Here is a 20,301-nt window from a genome sequence, read left to right as displayed (position 1 = left end):
TCCACATGTATGTTTTCAATTCTTGTTTATTTTACTCCTCTCAGCTGTCAAAATACAGTCATTGGGGAAACATGCAAACAATCCATAGCAGTTTTTTAAGAAGCCAAGTATTTTTGTCAACAGAGCAGCTGAATCTTAGAAAGTTTAGCCCATTTTATACTGTAGGCATTTGGGGCTTACTACATAGAAACACTCAGTGAAACCCAAAGGTTTACACTCAGGGGTAGTCTCCTCCCCATCCCCTAAATCAGAATGCCTGCAGGCCTCAGGAAGGAATTTGGATATCATTACTTACCATGGAATAAAGTTAATCATGAGGAACGTTTAAATATACATTGTTTTAATGAACTTCATTAAGGTAGTGGTTGGGGAACCTCACTTTTGTTTAAGACTTTCAATGTCTTTTTCTCTTTTCCCTAAAGAAGCTGTGTGCTCTACTTAGCTGAGCCGGGAATCCAACGTATTCTGCTAACAGTCTGCCAGGTTCCCGCAAAGCTTCTTCCATTTCTACCCGCCAAATGTGCAGCCCCAGCTCGTAGAGTCCAGGAGGAGGAGCAAGAATGGGGAAACGTTCTCCCCTTGAGCTCCCTCAGTATGCAGGCTTTTTAGCAGGACACAGAAGACTCGCTGCCCCTTTCCCCCATCCTATTCCCCACACCAGCATGTTACTGAGTTCATCTTCTCCACAACAGTCAACACCATCTGAATGTCCTTGTTCAGTAACTTACTTGCTTGTACATTGTTTGTTCCCCTCCCTGAGGCCCTTTGTAGGTCCAGGAGAGCAGGAGCTGTCCATATTCATGGCTGCACCCCCGGGCCTGGACAATCCCTGGGCACTGCCACACTTACAAATACTTGTTGAATGGACGAAGGAAATACACATGTCTATTTAAGAATGTAAAAATAGGATCTGAAGACTATTGTAAATAACCACCCTATTTACCAACAATCACTTGACAGACTCACCGGCCAAGAGAAAGCCACACATCTTCATTCCTCCCCTCTTCTAGGAGTGGGACACACTTTTTTCCAACACAACTTTTTCAAGTTCAGAAAAGAACTACTCTATAAAGCAGATTTTCTTTGTTTTGTTTTTTGTCTTCTGGCAAAAGCAACAACCACAGGTTGAGCACAATCTTTATACCTAACAAGATCATACAGAACTAAAGCTTTGCGCTTCCCACACTCATCTCTCCGTTGATGGCAAGAATCTGTTATGGTGGAAACACAGCGACAGCTCAGTGGTTACAGACACATGCTTATAGTCATCCATACAATTGCCCAATTGTCTCTGAAAATTAAACTTTTCTACAGCAGAGGCACTTTAAGCTGCATTATTAATATTAGGACTTAGCAAAGGAGAAAAGGAGCTTATTCCACCATCTGGGGAATTAATTCCCCAGTTTATAATTTAACACGATGCAATAGGTATTTATGCAGTAGGCATTTAGCCATTCTGGGTGTGCAAATGCATCCCAAGTCACCTTGGGAACACATCTAGCCTCAAAACAGCCACACAGTGGATTTCAGAAAATCAAATCTTATTACTCAGTGGCACTAGGTACTCTGACAGCCCCATTCCCCAGGTCACTGAGAGACGGCAACTCAGAGAAGCAGACTTACCCCACCCATCCCCACATCCAGTCAACCTATGCAGAAGGCAAGGAGAAAGCGATGCTTTTGGAAAGTACAATGACTGTGGAGATATGTTTCTCTACACACACAGCTTCACAGTGGCTGGAGGCCAGCGGTTACCTATAAGACTTGATAAGGGTCGGCAGAATTCTGTTCCTCATATGGATGACTGCTCAGCCAGTAAGCTTGCTAACCCGCCATTTACTGGGACAAAGGAGAAGGGAACTGAAGATGGTTCAGAGAAGACTGCGGAGGAAAGAGCGGACCCAGCCAGCCTTCCTTCAAGTTCCAGATTCCAGGCTCATGAGACAAAGAAAGCAGATCCCCCAGGGTGAACACCAGGAGGCAAAATACTCTGCCAGTATTTATGGGTATTGCATTACGGGAGTGTAAGTTGAAAAATGACTAGAATGATGCTTTTAGTTACATGCTACATGTGCTGGCAGTTATTTCATCTGAAGCCCAGGCTCTACATCACTAGTAATATGGCGTTGGGTAAGTCAGTCTCTAACTTCTCTAGACCTCCATCTATAGACACAAAAATAACATTGACTTCATAGGGCTGTGTCTATGTATGTTAAGAGCCTAGTGCCTTGTGAGTGCTCAATTCATTCATTCATCCATCCATCCATCCATCCATCCATCCATTCATTCATTCAAATGATCCTTAAACAACTAGTAAGTGCCAGACATGTAACTGCAAAGCTGATAAGACCCTGCCCCCGTGGAACTCATGGAATCTAGTGGGGAAGGCTGATGCTGAACAAGGAACTATAAGTGTGAGACATGTTACTAAATGGAAGCATTTAGTGTGCTCTGGTGATGTATATCTGAGGGGACAAAACCAGCCCGGGAGCTCAGCAAAATATCCTTCACGAAAAAGAAGTTTCAGGCTGACATATAACGTGTGAATAAGAAGGGTCCAGATGAAAGCACTCTGGATGGAATAAATAGCTCGTGCAATGCCCAGAGTCCAGGATTAATGTAGCACACTGGAAACGCTAAAAGAGGTCCAGTACGAACAGATGACAAAAAGCAAAGGGGGAGAGTGACAGTTAATTCTGTGTGTTAACTGACCTGGGTCACAGGATGCTCCGGGGAGGTGGTTAAACATTATCCTGTGTGTTTCTGTGGCGGTGCTTTTGGATGAGATTAACATTCAAATTGAGAGACTGAGTAAAGCAGGCTGCCTTTTACCACGTGGGTAGGCCACATCCAATGAGTTGAAAATCTGAACAAGCCCTAAAGATAAGACTAGAAGATTGCCTTTGCACTTCATTGGCAGCCTTGGCTCTTTCTGCTTTTGGAGAAGACAGCTTTCTGACTTCAACTGCTCCCTTCAGTCTCCAGGATGGCCATATTAGGACTCTAACTGCACCACTCACTTGCCTCAGTATCTGGCCTGCTGACTCATCCTGCAGACTTTTGACTTGCCAGGCTCCATAACTGCATGAACTAATCCTCATGTGTACAGACAGCCAGTACAGACATACATGCACACACACAAACACACATGTATTCTATTGGTCTTTGTCTTGAGAGAACCCTGACTAATGAGATAAGGTGGTGATATGCGGTGGTGATCACCCAAATGCCCAGTGATCCCAGGGGGTAAGTCATGGAATGAGAGGTCAAGGAGAGGTATGGGGCACTGGGGAGCCCTGAGAGGGCGTTTTAGAGGAAGGATCATACCCAGTTGTGCTTTTTAAATGGTGCAGCATTAGACTGAAGGAATGGGGCAGTGGCAGAGCCAGGAGACATGTATGTGGATGTTGTTGCTGTAAAATGAGCAGATGTCTGAGGCTTGGACAGCGTGAGGATAGACAGAGGCAGAAAAGAATATGAATATTAAGACATTTCAAGGGTTGGATATTAACATTTCCTCTTAGTAAAGGGAGATAAAACATTCTATAATTCTCCTCCAAGGAAAGTACTTGCTAATGAGATGGATTCACTGGTTCTTTCAAATTGAACATATTTATTTGCCCATATCTTCCATTCTATGGATTCTGCTATCTCCTTTCCTCAGCCTAACATGACATAACTGTGAAAACAGAAGCTAAGAGAAAGAACAGATCGGGTACTTTGGCTGCATTCCCAGACAGGAGGCGCACCTTCCCACCCACTGGGAGGGGGTGCAGCTCACAGGACAGGGAGCCGCCCTTCCTTCCCACAGACACACAGCTTTCTCTGGGGCATGCAGCAACAATTCATTCTGTATCCTTCACTTGTAATTCCTAAAGTGAATTGAAGCTGTTAATGCCTCCCATAGATCCCCATTATTACACTGTATATGTGTGTGATGAAAACAAACCCAGCAGTCCTTTTAACGTCTGACATTCAAATGCAGAAGTTTAATAAGTAGCTTTGTTGTTGAAAGCAACCTGTGTGATTTTCACATGGTCTGCTGCAAAGTGCCACACAGACCAAAAGAATGAAACAGTGGTAAATACTGACGTGCCTGGCTGCTACTGAAACCTCTCCAACCCCATAAGTAAGACTTTTGGAATCAGATTATCCATTCTCTTGGAACATTTTCAAAGCAAGTCCTCCTGGCTGGGCATACCACACTTTATTCCTCCGGCCTGGACCCGTCCTGCTTGTCCCTGCAGGTGCTCAGTTGGAGGACTGCCAGTGGCCAGACTGATGCTGTTGGGACCCTGCACCAAATGAAGACCCCGACATCTGTCTCTCTGAACCCCACCACTGAGAGCATTTTATCACTTAACAGCAGGCCAAACCAAAAGGATTGCAAAATGGCTATTTACTCCCCATTCCCTTACTGACATTAGGACTTCTGATAATTAATTTTATGTGTCAACTAGGCTAAGGGATGCCTAGATAGCGGTTAAACATTACTTCTGGATGTGTCTGATGCTTCTAGAAGAGATCAGCTTTGAATTATTGGACTGAAGAAATCAGATGACCTCCCAAAAGTGGGTGGCATCTCCAACCCTTTCTGAATATAACAGAAAGGCAGAGGAAGGTTAAAGGCATTGCTTGTCTGATTGCTGGGAATCCATCTCTTCCTGCCCTCCATACTCACACTGGAATCCACACCACAAGCTCTTAGGCCTTCAAACTATACAACTGGATTTCCAGGGTCTCCAGCTTCTCAGTCTGCTAATGGTACGAGCACTACCTTTTAGTAAATCTGTTTCTGGGTATACAGACCTCTTATTAAGTCTGCATCCCTGGAGAACCCCAACTAACACGACAGTTCCGGAGCCTTTGCGCCATATCCCACCTAAGAAATCGTGAATAGGGCATTACGTGCCCTGCAGAATCTGAAGCCTCTCACCAGGTCGTCCCTCCACCTGGGGCAAGGGCTGCAGCTTGAGGAGCCGAATTTCAGAACCTGCAAACAGGACTGCTGTGGGCTGACAGCCGCTGTCACTACCTCTTTCTTGAGGATTTACACAAGAAGCTCAAACTCCCACTGTTGATTCAAGGTGGATGCTCAACATCTTAGCTTTCCAGATGTCAGCACCGGGTTTTGGGAAAAGTTGAATGAAGCAGACCATTCAAACCACTCAGGACCACTCAAAACCTATGGCAACCACCACCAAACACACACACACACACACACACACACACACACACACACACACACACCTGGTGCATCAGAAGCAAACCAGTACCTCACGGAACCAAAGAAAACCACAGGAAGTATCAAGTGCACAAAAACAACAGTATGGAAATGCTGGTTTCCCAGTGAGAGACAGGAGGCGGAAGTAGAACCTGGTACCACCTGAGAGTTCAAGGCCAGGGGTGCACATCCCTAGGGAGGAAGCCTGAGTACAGCCACTAATTTTTTAACTTCCTTAAAACAAGCCTGAAAGAGCTCCTATGGAGCTAAATCTGAGCCAAGGGAGTTTTTCTTTCTTGTTGAAGGTTGTTATTTTACCTTACTAATCTGGCTCCTCAGGCCTAAACTAAAAAACCTATGTGACCTGACATCATTCATTAATTACAATTAGCCAATTATACATCAGCTCATTTTATTACAGAAATATGCTTGGTAGCTGAAAAGACTGCATCATTATCAGACACCAGAGGCAGAGCATTTATTACTAGGATTATTCTTTGACAGATTACCAACTCTTTGACAGATTACCAAAAAAAACATACTGTAAACCCGTTGAGCATAATAACTTCAATGTATGCATTTCTGCATGCTCAGCACCTAATACAATAGTGTCTTAAGTGGTTGAAGAATAAATAAATGAAGCTACATGCTCCAGCCACTAAGGAACTGAACACAGAAGCCCAGGGTTGGCTGCCTGATCTCACCACAAATCTTGCTTATAGGATCCCTTTTGCAACATCACTATGGCCCTTGGGACAGAAGAAATACTAGACTTGTGATAAAGACAATTATGGGTCCAGAAGAGAACTAAAGTTCTACTTGGGGAGGGATAAGAATGAGTAATTAGGGATGGGGATATAGCTCACTGGTACAATGCCTGCCTGGCAAGTGCAAGGTCCTGAATTGGATTCCCAGTACAAAAAAAAAAAAAAAAAAAAATGAGTATTAAGATGATAAACATGGGATGGGGGAAGAGTGCTTGCTTAATACGCTCGAGGTCCAGGATTCAATCCCAAGCACGTGCTCGCGCATATACAATGATAAATGCAAAGATCCATCCCCCTGTAGCTCACTCACAGATGAGTGCCTCTGAGCCCTTAGAAAAGTTCTGGTGCTTGGTTTTGTCACTTTTTATATGTACCTAGGTATGTGCAGTATCCCACCCCCCAAAGAGCCTACAGGTCCTTCAACAGTAAGCTAATCTGATAGCAGAAGAAGCCTTCTTGAAACATTTTCTCTTTAGGTCTTCTGTATGAAAATCTTTGGAGGAAAATTCTCTCCTTTGATCCACCAAGAGCTAGCCATCACTGGCCTCTCACGGGAAGGTAGCTGCATACCAATGCAGAGAAGCAAAGGGCTTTCACAAAGAAAAGGGAAGAGAGAAGACTTGTCTAATGCAAACTTGACAACTGATAGTACCCAGCTCCTTAACTACCCTTTTCTGAGGCCTACAACCAAACATACTTGGGCACCCAAGAATTCCTTTGTGGTTTCAAGGGAAGATAATGCAACAGATTGAAGAAGCTGCTCCAGCTCTCAGAGAGACCCTGCTGCCTCCATCTCACTTAGCCTGACATAGGACCCAAAGTGTCATGTTACATCACCACCTGCAGCCTGGGACAATCCGAAATCCCTGCACACTGGCCTCCCTGACTTGCTGGCGGCTGGGTTTCAAAAGGTTTGGGGCAGGGCTCTGGGACACTAGAGTTGATCCCTTCCTCTCAGGCTATGCTACTGGGGATGAATGCTAGAGAACAAAAAGGGTATAAATCTAAATGGATGGGCTCAAAGCCGTGACACACTTACTTCTAATCTCCTCTGGCAGAAAAGAAAAAGATACTATAGAAAATTTCCCTAGAGCTAAGATGCTATTCCTTAAAATTTCTCAGGCAGCCCTAGAAAAAAGAAAAAAGTTCCCAGGGCCCTGGTATGTACTGTTGAACCAAGAAATTAGAATCTCTTCACAGTTTTTGCAAAACACGTCAGCCATGATCACAATGGAAGAGACAAACCAAACTAGGCTGACAAGCAACTCCCAGTTCAGAAAGGTGTAGGTTTGTTTTATGACTTGTCCAGAAGGGTCATCACACCTTGAAGACAATACTCTAAATCCTGCTTCATTTCTTAACCTCTCCTACAAGTGGGTCTTGAAGCATTCTTGTGTTCACTCACTCTGCAGGAAGTTTTTTGGCAGTTCACTCTGAGGCGGCTTCAGGGTGACCATTCAGAGAGGCACCTGAGCTCCTTAGGCCTCTCACAAACCCCAGCAACACCTCACAAAGTCCTTTGTAGGTGCCTGCTCTTCAGTGGGGGTCTGGCTTCAAGCAAGCATCTCCAGGGATGCTTCTCCTATGGTTTAGACGCCAACATATGAAGCAGACATTTTTTCAGACCAGAACTAACTAGATTCAGAATTGGCTAGAGAGCTCCCATAATGCATTTTATCGACAATGGACCTGATGTGCACACTTGGGAAATGAACCCTGCATTTATGTATCTACACCAATAGGAGATTCTCAGAAATGCACAAACTGACACTAAAGCATTTCAATTGTCAACAGAGGCCACAGAACTTATATTAGAGGCACAAAAGGTATTGCTAAAAGTAAAGGTTATAAAACTATCCAATTATTAGCATATAAATTGTTCTTTTAAAATGAATATGCATTATAAATGAATAGGAGGCCGGACATGGTGGCACATACCTGCAATCCCAGCACTCAGAAGGTCGAGGCAGGAAGACTGCCACAGTTTTGAGGCCAACCTGGGCCACATAGTTGAAGGCCAGCCTGAATTGCACAGTAAGACCCTCTCTCAAAAAGCAAAAACAAACAAAAAAGTGAATAGGAGACTGGAAAAGTCTGCACCATAAAAATAATGCTAATTCCTGGGAGATGGGATTGGATTATGGAATATTCATTTTCTCTTTTGAGCACACATATTTTCTCAGCTTCCTATAACAAAAATATCATCTATCTAGTGAAGGGAAAGAAAAATTTTTATAAAACAGAATAGCTCTGAGTCACTCAGTTCTTTCTAACCCTACAGCTACCACCTTAGTCCAGGCCCCATTCTCTGCCCTAAGTGAAACTTCACCTCTCACCTCTCCTGTGGGTTCATACCACAGCCTTCTCACTGAGGTCAGAGTGGTTTTTTTAAAACAGAAATTTTATTTTTTTAAAATTTTTTTACCTCAAAGAGAATTTTTAAAAAAGAACAACAGCAAAATGCCAACAACATAGACAAAAACAAAACAAAGCAAAAACAATAAGAATGATACAGGGCTTCAGGACCAAATGATAAGGATTAACAGTGGTTGTTATATTACGTATTTTTATCTTTGTCAAAGTTGGTCAGATTACCAGATGGAAGAATGCAAGATTAATCAAATCATTAAAGAGAACAAAAAATAAAAACAAAAAAATTATACAGAGTTTCATCAAACAAGATGACAGGAAATCAGTAACAGGTGCTATGTTGCATATTGTTGTCTTCAAATTAGTTGTTAAAATTACCAGATATAAGCATGCAAAATTGGTCTAAATAAATAAATAAACAGAGCACTAACTGTTTATTTTCAATAAACCATTCTATATCAGCAGTACAGTTACTCTGGCCATTCTTCTGTATACATATATATTTTCCCTTCCTTCCTTCTTTCCTTTTTTCCTTTCTCTCATCCCAGTTGTTTCTTCTTTTGAGCAATTTCCTTCCCTTTCCCAACATCTGTTGTATGTTTTGGGTTCCACTTACTCTTTCATGTTCTTACATTAGGGAGACAACATGGTGTCTACACATGTGGGTGCGATTTATTTCACTTATGAGCATGGTCTCTAGTTGCATCCATTTACCTATAAAAGCCTTGAGTTTATCTTTTTTTTATAGCTAAAAGTTTATCTTTTTTTTATAGTTCATTTTTATATAAAAATACCACATCTTTTTTATTCACTCCTTAGTTGATGGGCATTTGGGTTGTTTCCAAGATTTAGCTATGACAAATTATGTTGCTATAAACATGGGTGCATATATGTCGCTGTGGTATGATGAAAAACAGAAATTTTATGTCACTTCCATTCTGAAAATCATTCCCAGCATTATCAGATAAAATTTACAGTGTGTGTGTGTGTGTGTGTGTGTGTGTGTGTGTGTGTTGCTGAGGACTGAACTCAGGGTCTTCACACTGAGCTACATCTCCGGCCCTTTTTTATTCTTGCTAAATCACCAAACTGTGTAGTCTAGGTTCAAACTTCTGACCCTTCTGCCTCAGCCTCCCAGAATGCTGCGATTATAACTATATACCACCCCACACAGCTGAACTATACAATTCTTAAAACATTTGGGGCTCATCAGGCCCCTGCACTGTGGCATCATTTCTCACAGCTTCCTGCCCTCCCAGGTCCTGGCTTGTCAACATGCTGCTTCCTCTATCTGCTTCTTCCTGCCCTGCAGTCAGTCCTCATGGTCTCTGAAGGCTAAGTCCAGATGTCACTTCCTCAGGTGAGGCTGTCCCTGACTTGCTAGTCTAGGTCAGTCTCTCAGCACTTTCTAGGGGGCTTTTTATGATTCTGATCAGACTTGTTCAATGGCTCTCTCCTGGGCAGGACTTCGAGTTCAGTGAGGACAAGGACGACTGCAGCTCTAGGTTGGCACGTAGTGGGCACTCAAATTGAATCAAGGATGTTACTTCTGAAGTTCTGAAATAAAGAAAATCTCTATTTCTTAGCAAAAAAAAAAAAAGGTCAACCAAATAGCACAAGAGCTATGACGGATAATATCCCAGGATCTAGACAAATATTATGGTGGCTACTTTCAACTCACTACATAGCACAATCAGCCTTAGGAAAACAAGCAGCTAGGTTTCTGCCTATTCTACTTAGCAGTTATTAACTGTCACAGGGACAAGACAATTTTCTCTTTTTAAAAGTGTCATCATTGATAACCCAGGTGTGGTGGTGCATGCCTGTAATCCCAGCACCCGGGAGGCTGAGGCAGGCAGATAGCTGCATGTCCGCCTGAACTACATAGCAAGACCTTGTCTCAAAAAAAAATTGCCATCATTGACTAATAAGCAGTGGTCAGAATAAACCTATCAAGATTTTTCTTTCAACAAATTGTGATAATGGTTATGTTGATTAAACAATTTATATGGATATAAATTCAAATTCATCTATACTGAATGGATAAAGAAAATGTGATATATCAATACAATGCAGTACCACTCAGCCACACAGAAGGATAAATTAGGGTCATTTGTAGGAAAATGGGTGGATTTTGAGACCATAATGCTGAGTGAAATAAACCACACACAGAAGGTTAAATATCACATGGTTTCTCTTATATGAGAAATCCAAAGTATAAATAATTTAAAGGGCAAAATAAAAGAGAAATGATAGGAAACGGGGAGGTAGACTTTGTGAAGATGGCGAGGGGGTTTGGGGAACGGAGAGGGGAAAGCTGGAGGAAGGGTAAGGGATAAGGGGAGTAAAAATTATCAGGACGAAACATGCACATGCATGTGCCAGTTCCCCAAAATCAATGTGATTATTATGCACCAGAAATATATACTCATTAAACCACATTTCTACGAGGCCAGCATTGCCGAAAGCAAGACAAATGAGGACAACAAAAACCAAAAAGCAAGCAAGCAGCAAACTACCTAGCTGTGTGCCAGTAAACTCAATGAGCATAGACAGACAAACCCTCAACAAAAACCTGCTCAATCTCACTAATCGGGAAAATATAAATAAAAACAAAAATAAGATTATTCCCTCACTCCAATGGGAACAGCTATTATCAAGAGACTAAAGACTGTAAGTGCTGGTGAGGATGTGAAGGATACTCTTTCACACTGTTGGTAAGTGTGAATTAGTATAGCTGTTATGGGCTGTGTCTAGGTGTCTCCCCAAAGCCCATGTGATAGTAGGTGGGGCTTTTCAGAGGTGGTTGAGTCTAGAGTGTGTGAAGCCGAGATTAAGCATGTGTGTTGCTAAATTAGCCACTGATTTGTCTGGCAGAGTTCTGGGTGTGGATAACGGGAAGGCTCACTCTGGATATGGGTGCTGCTACCTGCCCTAAGGGTGGGTAGCCTGGATAGAATATAAGGGGCAGAAAGAGAGCTGATGACATAGCTTGCTGCATGCTGGTTCTCTGCTTTGCTGACTTCTGTCTGCCATGAACTGTTTCTCCTCTGTGATTTCCCTCTGCCATGCCATCCTGCCTTGGAGCTAGCTATCAACTGAAAACTCTACAAACTGTGAGCTACAATAAATCTTTCCTCTTCTAACTTTGAGTGTTGGGTATTTTGTCTCAGCAACAAGTAACTAAGACAACAGTTATTATGGAACACAGGATGGATGCTCCTCAAAAAATTAAAATAGAACTATCATGTGATCCAGCAAAACACTGCTAAGTATATATCCAAAGGATATGAAATCAGTATGTCAAAGAGACATCTGCACTCCCATGTTCACCACAGCACTATTCCCAATAGCCAAGAAAAGGAAACAATCTTAAGTGTCCATCAACTAACTAAGGGGTAAAGAAAGCATGGTATGTACACATGGTATACAACAGGCCACTATTCGGTCATAAAAAGAAAGAAATTCTGTCATTTGTGGCAACATGGGTAGAACTGGAGAGCATTATGTTAAGTGAAATACATCAGTGACAGAAAGACAAGTATGACATGATCTCACATATGATTTCTAAAAAAGGAATCACAGAAGTTAACATGCAGTAAGGAAAGTTAGGGTACTAACAAGCTGATCAATGGGTACTGAGTTGTAGTCAGATAGGAGCAAGGAGTTCTGCTGTGCTACTGCACAACAGCATAACTATACATAGCAATATTGTGCCGTACATTTCAAAAAGCCAGCAGAAACCATTTGAAATCTTTTCACCATAAAGAAATGATGAATGGGGCTGGGGACTTAGCTCAGCGGCACAGCGCCTGCCTGGCAAGCGCAAGGTCATGAGTTTGATTCCCGGTACCGGAAAAAAACCAAAAACAACAAAAAAAGAAACGATGAATGGTTGAGAACATAAATGTTTAAACTAATGTGAACATTAAGCAATGTGTATACATGTATTGAAACATTGTATGGTACACCATTTCTATGCATGATTTTATGATTTTTTTCTATCAGTGAAATAATAAATTACAGAGATCCAGGATGGCTAAATAGAGGCATCCAACACTCCTCCAGGAAGAACAAAAATAAGTATATAGTGCACTTTGAGGTGAATGACTGTAGGAAAATACTGGAAATCAGCAAGAGAGACTGGAACCTATTAAGACTCCCAGACCTGGGACAACAGCATAGAGAAAGAAACACAATACCCCACCATCTGCCATCTGGCCCTTCAGCCACAGAGCGGGGAGCTCTCCTTCGCAGTGATAAGGGTGAAATACAGAAACCCAGCAAACTATCAGCATGGATGCTGGCAGTCCTAGCTACTGGAAACTTTCATAATCCTCACAGGCTTCCAGCCCTCTTAGGTAAGTAACCTGCAATCTGCACAGCAATCTTTGGAAAAGGATCCCACAGTCATCTCCCAGCAAATACCTGAGTGCAGTAGTCAGGAGCCATCTTGAGAAGTGGGCTATTGTCTAAGTCTGGGCAGTTCTAGGACCATAAACCCCTGTGCATTCTCATCTCTATGATTCCACAGCCATACCACCGCACTGGCCTGGGGGCCAGCTACTTTGTGGATCCAACTTAACCCAGCAGAGTGACCTGACTGTGACTTAAGCCCCACAGAGGTCCTGCGCTACAGGGAATAGGTACTGGGATTCAGAAAGGAAAGAAGGGCTCCACCCACGGAGCAGGGAATGCACCTCTCAAGGTCGATCGCATGTGGACCTGGAAGTGCCAGGACAGAAAGCAGGCATCCATGCATTCGTCACTGCACCACCCTCAGGCTGCTTCCCTGTGCACAGGGCCATGATGGCAGGGCTTGAGCAACTTCATGGCTCTGACTGCTGCCCCATCTCTAGGTACATGATATAGCTAACAGAGTTGGGGAGTAGTAAAGCCCTAGCTTCAGCCTTCACTCCACCCCTGGGCACACATGGCCAAAGGGGGCTGAGAGAAGTTTGCCTGGTGCCAGCCACAGTTCCATTCCTGGACTTGCACTGACACTGACAGAAAAGAATACCACAGTTCCTGCTGCCACCACATCCCTGCACCTGGACTGATCACACACTGCCATCAGGGCTGAGTGTAAACTCCACAGACAGGCTGCGGTAGTTTCTGCCACCACTTCTTCCCATGCAATGCCTGGGTCCATACGACTGACTGGTCAGAAAACTAGTGCTTCAGGGCCCTCACCACTCTGGGGGCTTCCAATGCCAGAGGCATTGCTAGTAGCAGAGGTTGCATCAACTGAGGAAACCCTCAACTGACAGGGACCACACTTCCACGGTAAAAGTAGCCACATAGTGACTATCCTATGCTCACTTGCTGTCTGCAATGCACCTGCTAAAACTGCCACAGCACCCTTACTCGTGTGTGGCCTACAGGGACTTTGGATCACTGCAACTCCAGCATGGTATGCATTGTGCCCCAAATCAGTAATCAGCTAAAGAAGAGACAGGAAGTCTACAACGTGGTACCCAGATGGGAATAAAGCCAACACTGTGTAACAAATTGTCACCCCCAAGATGTATCTGCAGGAGAAAGCTGATTACTAGGAAGGCGACTCCATAAAAGTGTAGAGATACACGATCTACCAGATGTACAAATCTGAAGGTAGGAATACAAGAAATTTTAAAAAAACTAGGTGTTATGAAACCTCCGAAAAAATGTAACTGTAGCAACAGACTCCAAAGAAGAGCCCAGGATTGGTGGCTTCATTGCTGAATTTAACCAAACCTTTAAAGAAGAACAAATGCCAATTCCTCTCAAATGATTCCAAAAAACTGAGAGGAAAGGAGCCATGCCAAACAGTCTATGAGACCAGCATTACCCTGCTATCAAAAGCGAAAAGGGCCACAACAAAAAAGAAACTATCAACACTCCCCCTGCTGAACACAGATGCAAAACTTCTCAACAAATACAAGCAAATTGAATTCAACTGCACATCAAAAAGATCATTTATCATTCACTGATCAAATTTATCATTCACTGATCAAGATACCCAAATCAAATGTGTTTATTATATCTCATGGATATAATGAAAGATAAAAATCATATGATCATCTTAATAAGTGTGGAAAGAGCATGGATAAAATTCAACATCCCTTCATTGATAGAAGCCCTGAATAAATTACATACATAAGGATCATATCCAAATGTAATAAAGTCTGTATATGACAAGGCCAGAACCAACATCACACTGAATAGGGAAAAGGTGAAAGCATTGCCTCTAAGTACTAGACTTTGAGCCAGGGCAATTAGACAAAAAATAAAAGGCTTACAAATGGAGAGAATACAGCCTTGTGGCATTCACTCTGCAGGCATACCTTACAAATCCTGGCTAGTCACAGACCACTGAGAAGTTTACGCTCAGGTCTGTAAGGACAACAGGCCCCACTCTCTGTGGTGAGAAACCAAGCCCAGTGAGTGTGGCTTTGGTGGATCTGGAAGTGTTGCCATTAAGTCCAACAGTATGCTTAAACCCCGTCCCACAGCCTATGTCCAGCAGACATCAGTGGTCTGCTGCTTTTTCCATCTACCAATGTGAGCAAGGACACGCCTCAGCTTGGACAATTGTCACTGTGTGGGGTATAGCGACAGAAGGGCCTATGGAGCAGGAAATGCATCTTACAAACATCCAGACTGCAAAGACAGGAAGGAAAAATCGAGATTTACAGGATTCTAAGATTCTAAGACTACATATCCTAGAAAGAAATTACTCATTAGAAAAAGGAATTTTTGTTTTGGACCCAGGTTTTTTTTTTTTTTTCCTTCATTCTTCTCCCTTCATTGGTATTTTAGGGGCATGGGGCTCTTTTTTTTTTTTTTTTCAATCCTTTTTTTTTCTTCTCTTCTTTCCCCTTTCTTTTGTCCTCTATTTTTCTTTTTCCCTCTCTTTTCTTTTCTGTTACTTTTATTTAATATTAAAAGCAGAATGGTACTGACACAAAAACACATATGAATCAATGGATGCAGAAACAAACTCACAAATAATAAGCATCTGATCTGTGAAATAAGGGCCAAACATGGACTAGGGCAAAGACAGCCTCTTTAACAAATGGGACTGGGAAAATTGGCTATCCGTATGTGGAAGAATCTAGACCTACACCTCTCACAATGGACTAAATTAAAATCAAAGTGAATAAAAATCTAAATGCTAAAACAGAAAACATTCTGTTGAGAGATAAAGTAGGTAAAACTCTCAAAGACATAGGTGTAGGCAAGGACTTTCTGAACAGAACTCCAATTGTAGAAAAAATAACATCAAGACTCAAATGGATCAAACCAAGTTAAAAAGCTTCTGCACAGCAAAAGAAACACCAGAATGAAAAGACAACCTACAGAATGGGGAAAAAAAGGTTGTCAGCTATTCCAGATAGAAGACTAATATCTAAAATATATAAGTAACTGAAAAAAATTAGACTCCACAAAATAAAAGACCCAATCAAAAAATGAGCAACTAAAATCAACAGACACTTCTCAGAAGAGGTACAAATGATCAACACATGAAAAAAAGGTTCAATATCTCTGGCCATTAGAGAAATACATATTAAAATAACACTGAGATTCCATTTTACTCCAGAAAGAATGGCTAATATCAAGAAATCAAATAATAACAAATGCTGGGGAGGCTGGGGATGCAGAGGGAACCATTCTACATTCTTGATAGAAATGTAAACTAGTGCAACCACTACAGAAATCAGTATGAAGGTACTCCAAAACCTAAAACAAGAAATTCCTTTCAACCCAGCTATTCCCCTTCTAGGTATCTTCCCAAAGGAGTTAAAGACATCATATTACAGTGAAACAAACATACCCATGTTTATAGCAGTATAACTTATAAGAGCTAAATCTTGTAGGCAGTCTAAATGTCATCAACAGAGGAGTGAATTAAAAAAATGTGGTATTTATATACAATGCAATACTACTCTGCCATAAAAAGGATACTCAAGTCATTTGTAGAAAAATGGATCCACCTAACATTACAGATTGTTAAGAAGTAAATCAGTGGCTGGCTAGCTTCCTTCCTCGTAGCTCCCAGAGGGAGGGCCCCCAGCGCACGGGGAGCCTCGGGCGGGGAGCGCCGGTTTTCAGACCAGCGGCTCACTCCCGGTCTCATAGTTCCCCGGAAGGAGGGCTTCCAGCGCACAGGGAGCCACGGGTGGGGAGCGCCAGTCTTCCGGCTGGCTAGCTTCCTGCCTGGTGGCTCTCGGAGGGAGGGCCCCCAGCGCATGGGGAGCCATGCGGCGGAGAGCCGCCACTCAATTGAAATCTATCATGATACAGAGAAACAGTGACACAATTGGCCCACCATGCACCGACCGCAGTTGCCCACCCACGGATGTGTGTGAATCGTTCAAACTTTGAACAACCCCTGGGAATACATGCCATACAATGGGCCACTCTTGCTCCTGCCATTGAGAACCAGAAAGGTCCAGAGCCAGCGGAGGAGCAGCTGCTGAACAAGGACTCAGACAACATGAGAATGCAGACTAAGCCCACGGAGTCAGATATCCAATAGACTGGGGTCACGAGAACCGCTCGGAAGCTGTAAACCAGGAAGACCTTGCACAGTACCTGCAGAGACTCATTGGAAGCCATTCTTCCCCTGACAGTACAGGCTGTGGTGAAGCTCTGGAGAAATCTGCAGCAGGATTCCTTTTGCCTGTGCTGTCAGTTGGGGAGAGGACACTAACTGGTTGTGGGGTCCCAATGTGATGGGAGGCTGGAGAGAAAACGCTACAAAAAATGGCTTTCGCCCCAGACGGCTCACTTGATTTTTGACAACCCTTAGGCTGTAACTACTTGTTAGATCCTTCTTGTGTATCTCTGTCTTCCTGAGAAACCACTTTGAAGATACCACCATGTATTACAGCAGTCATTGATATTTTCCTACTAATGTATCCATAACTCTCTAATGTTTGTATTGTTCCTATCCTATTTCATAAATGGATCCATGTTTGTTATTATGTGTTTCCTACAACAACCATTGAGAATTATTGAATGATTATTCAGTAGGTCACTCAAGTATAGTTCTATTTATATTCTTTAGAAGCCACTTTGAAGATACCTAAGTATAGTACAACAACTATTGATAATCTCCTACCTCTTTTGTCTGTAACTCACTGTCATTTGTCTATTTGTTTTCCTGAGAAACTATCTTATACATAACAATATGTAAAACAATAACCATTGATCATTTTCTACCACTTTGTCTATAATTTGGTAAGCCCCTCCTATTATTATGTTATCCTTCTTTTACTCTTTAAAATTTAAAAAAAAAAAAAAAAAAGTAAATCAGCTATACAAGCTGGAATATCACACGGTTTATCTTACATAGGAAATCCAAAATACAAAGAGCAAAATAAAAGATAGATAATAAGACACACAGAGATAGATCTTTTACAAATGGGCAGGGCACCAAGAGATAGACAGAGGGGGGAAGAAAGGGATAAAAAAGTACTGAGATATATTACATACATGTACTAACTCTCCATAAGGAATATAACCATCATGTACTGCAAACATGTACTGGTAAAGTAGAAAGAAAAGAAGTCAAACTATCCCTTTTTGCAGATGATGTGATTTCATACACAGAAAAACCTAAAGATTCCATCAAAATGCTATTAGAACTATTAAATTCAGTACAGTATCAGGATACAAAAATCAACATATGAAATCTAGTAGCTTTTCTATACCCCGAATAATGAATTTACCAAGAAAAATTCCATTCATAATAGTTACATAAAATACATAGGAATAAATTTAACCATGAAAATGAAAGATCTCTGCAGTGAAAGTCATAAAACACTAATAAAGACACTGAAGAACAAAAAGACAGACTTCCCATATTCATGGATTGAAAGAGTCAATATTGTTGAAATGCCAGTACCACCCAAAATAATCTACAGATTCAATGTAATCTCTCTCAAAATACCAATGACATCTTCACAGAACTAGAACAATTCCTAAAACTCAAATGGAACCACAAAAGACCCCAAATAGCCAAAGCAATCTTGACCAAAGCTGCCATCACAATACGGGACTTAAAGACATTCTATAGAGCCTCAGTATCCAAAACAGCATAGCATTGGCATAAAAAGATAAATAAACAAATGGAGCAGAAGAGAGATCCCAGAAATACATCCATGAATCTACAGCTAACTAAGTCTTGACAAGGCACCCAAAACATATTGGAGGAAAGACAATCTTTTCGGTAAATGGTGCTGGTGAAACGAGATATTCACACACAAAGACTAAAACTTGACCCCTATCTCTCACCCTGTGCAAAGTTCAACTCAAAGTGGACCACAGACCTAAAAGTAAGATCTAAAACTCAGAAACTACTAGAAGAAAACATATGGGAAACACCTTAAACATTAGTACAAGCAATGATTTTCTGGCTAGGACCCCAAAAGTGCAAGAAATAAAACCCAGCATTGACAAATGTGATAGCAACCAAAAAGCTCCTACAAAGCAAACAAAAGGGTGGAGAAACAAGCTACAGAATAGAAGAAAATATCTGCCAACTACTCACCTGACACAGGGTTAATATCCAGAATCCAAAGTAATTTTTAAAAAGGGAATCCAAAGTAATTTTTAAAAAAGGAATCCAAAGTAATTTTAAAAAAAGTAATCTAATGAAAAATGGATAAATCCTCTGAAAAGACAGTTCTGAAAGAAGAAACATAAATGGCTAATAAATATATGAAAAAATATACAGTCAGGGAAATGCCAATCAAAATTGCAACGAGATGCTATTGCATCTCAATTAGAATAGTTAGTATAAAAATATCACATGCTGGCAAAGACATGCAGAAAAAGGAACTCATATACTATTGATAGGAATGTAAAATTAGTACTGCCATTACAGAGCACAGCATGGAATTTCCTTAAAACAAAACTAAGAAACACCCGGGCATGGTGGTACACACCCATAGTCTAAGCTACTGGGGAGGATGAGGAGAGGGACAGTTTGAGCCCAGGAGTTCAAGGGCAGCCTGGACAACAGAGTGAGATCTGTCTCAGAAAAAAAGTTTTTTTTTATTTCTAGGCTGGGGATGTAGTTCAGTGGTAGAGAACTTGCCTGGTATAGGCAAGTCTTTGGGTTTGATCCTCTACACTGTAATAATATACACCTACCACATGATACAGCTATCCCATTAACTCTGGCATGTAACCAAAGGAAATGAAGCTAAAGCAAAAGAGATACTGCATACTTGTTGTTTTAGTTACTTTTCTCATTGCTGAGACAAAATATCTGATGCCCAAATTTAAGGGATAAAGGGTTTATTTAGGTCACAGTTTGTAAAGGTTTTTGGTCCATAATCTGCTGGTTCCAAGGTAGGGTGGCTTTACAGAGTGGCAATGCAGAAGAGAATCAGCTCATAGCAAGCAGAAGACAGCAAAATCAACAACCAAACCTTAACAGTGTCTTTCTGCCCCTTTCATACTCTACCTAGGCTGCTGGGATTAGGGCAGTGTCAAACTGATCACTGAACTGATCACATGCCCTTAATTCCAGCATCACACACTCTATATTCAGCCACCTGTACCCACCCCCATGACTTCATGAGGCTTTGGGGGTCATCCAGACACAAAGTATAACACCTGTGTTTACTGTGACACTATCCACAATAGCTAAGATACAGAATCAGCCAAGGTTCTAATCACCAAATGAACAGATAAAGAAAATTACACACACACACACACACACACACACACACACACACACACACACAATTCAGCCCTAAAGAAGACCAAAATCCTATCATTTGCAGCAAAAATGAATAGGACTGCAGGACATCATGTTATGTGAAGTAAGCCAGACACAGAAAGATAAGAATCCATGTTCTGGGGGTTGGGGATTTAGCTCAGCGGCACAGTGCCTGCCTGGCAAGTGCAAGGTTGTGAGGTCGATTCCCGGTACCGGAAAAAAAA

General features: G+C 41.9%; 1 protein-coding gene across 5 annotated transcripts in view; it reads right to left on the bottom strand.

Annotated features, from left to right (window-relative positions):
• The window catches only part of Ankrd6 (ankyrin repeat domain 6), a 151,504-nt gene that overhangs the window by 97,377 nt on the left and 33,826 nt on the right, over positions 1-20,301 (bottom strand). The window lies entirely within an intron of this gene.

Source organism: Chinchilla lanigera, unplaced genomic scaffold (genome assembly GCF_000276665.1).
Source record: "Chinchilla lanigera isolate Chin_1 unplaced genomic scaffold, ChiLan1.0 scaffold00010, whole genome shotgun sequence".
NCBI lineage: Eukaryota > Metazoa > Chordata > Mammalia > Rodentia > Chinchillidae > Chinchilla > Chinchilla lanigera.
This window is presented reverse-complemented; position numbering and strand designations above follow the sequence as displayed.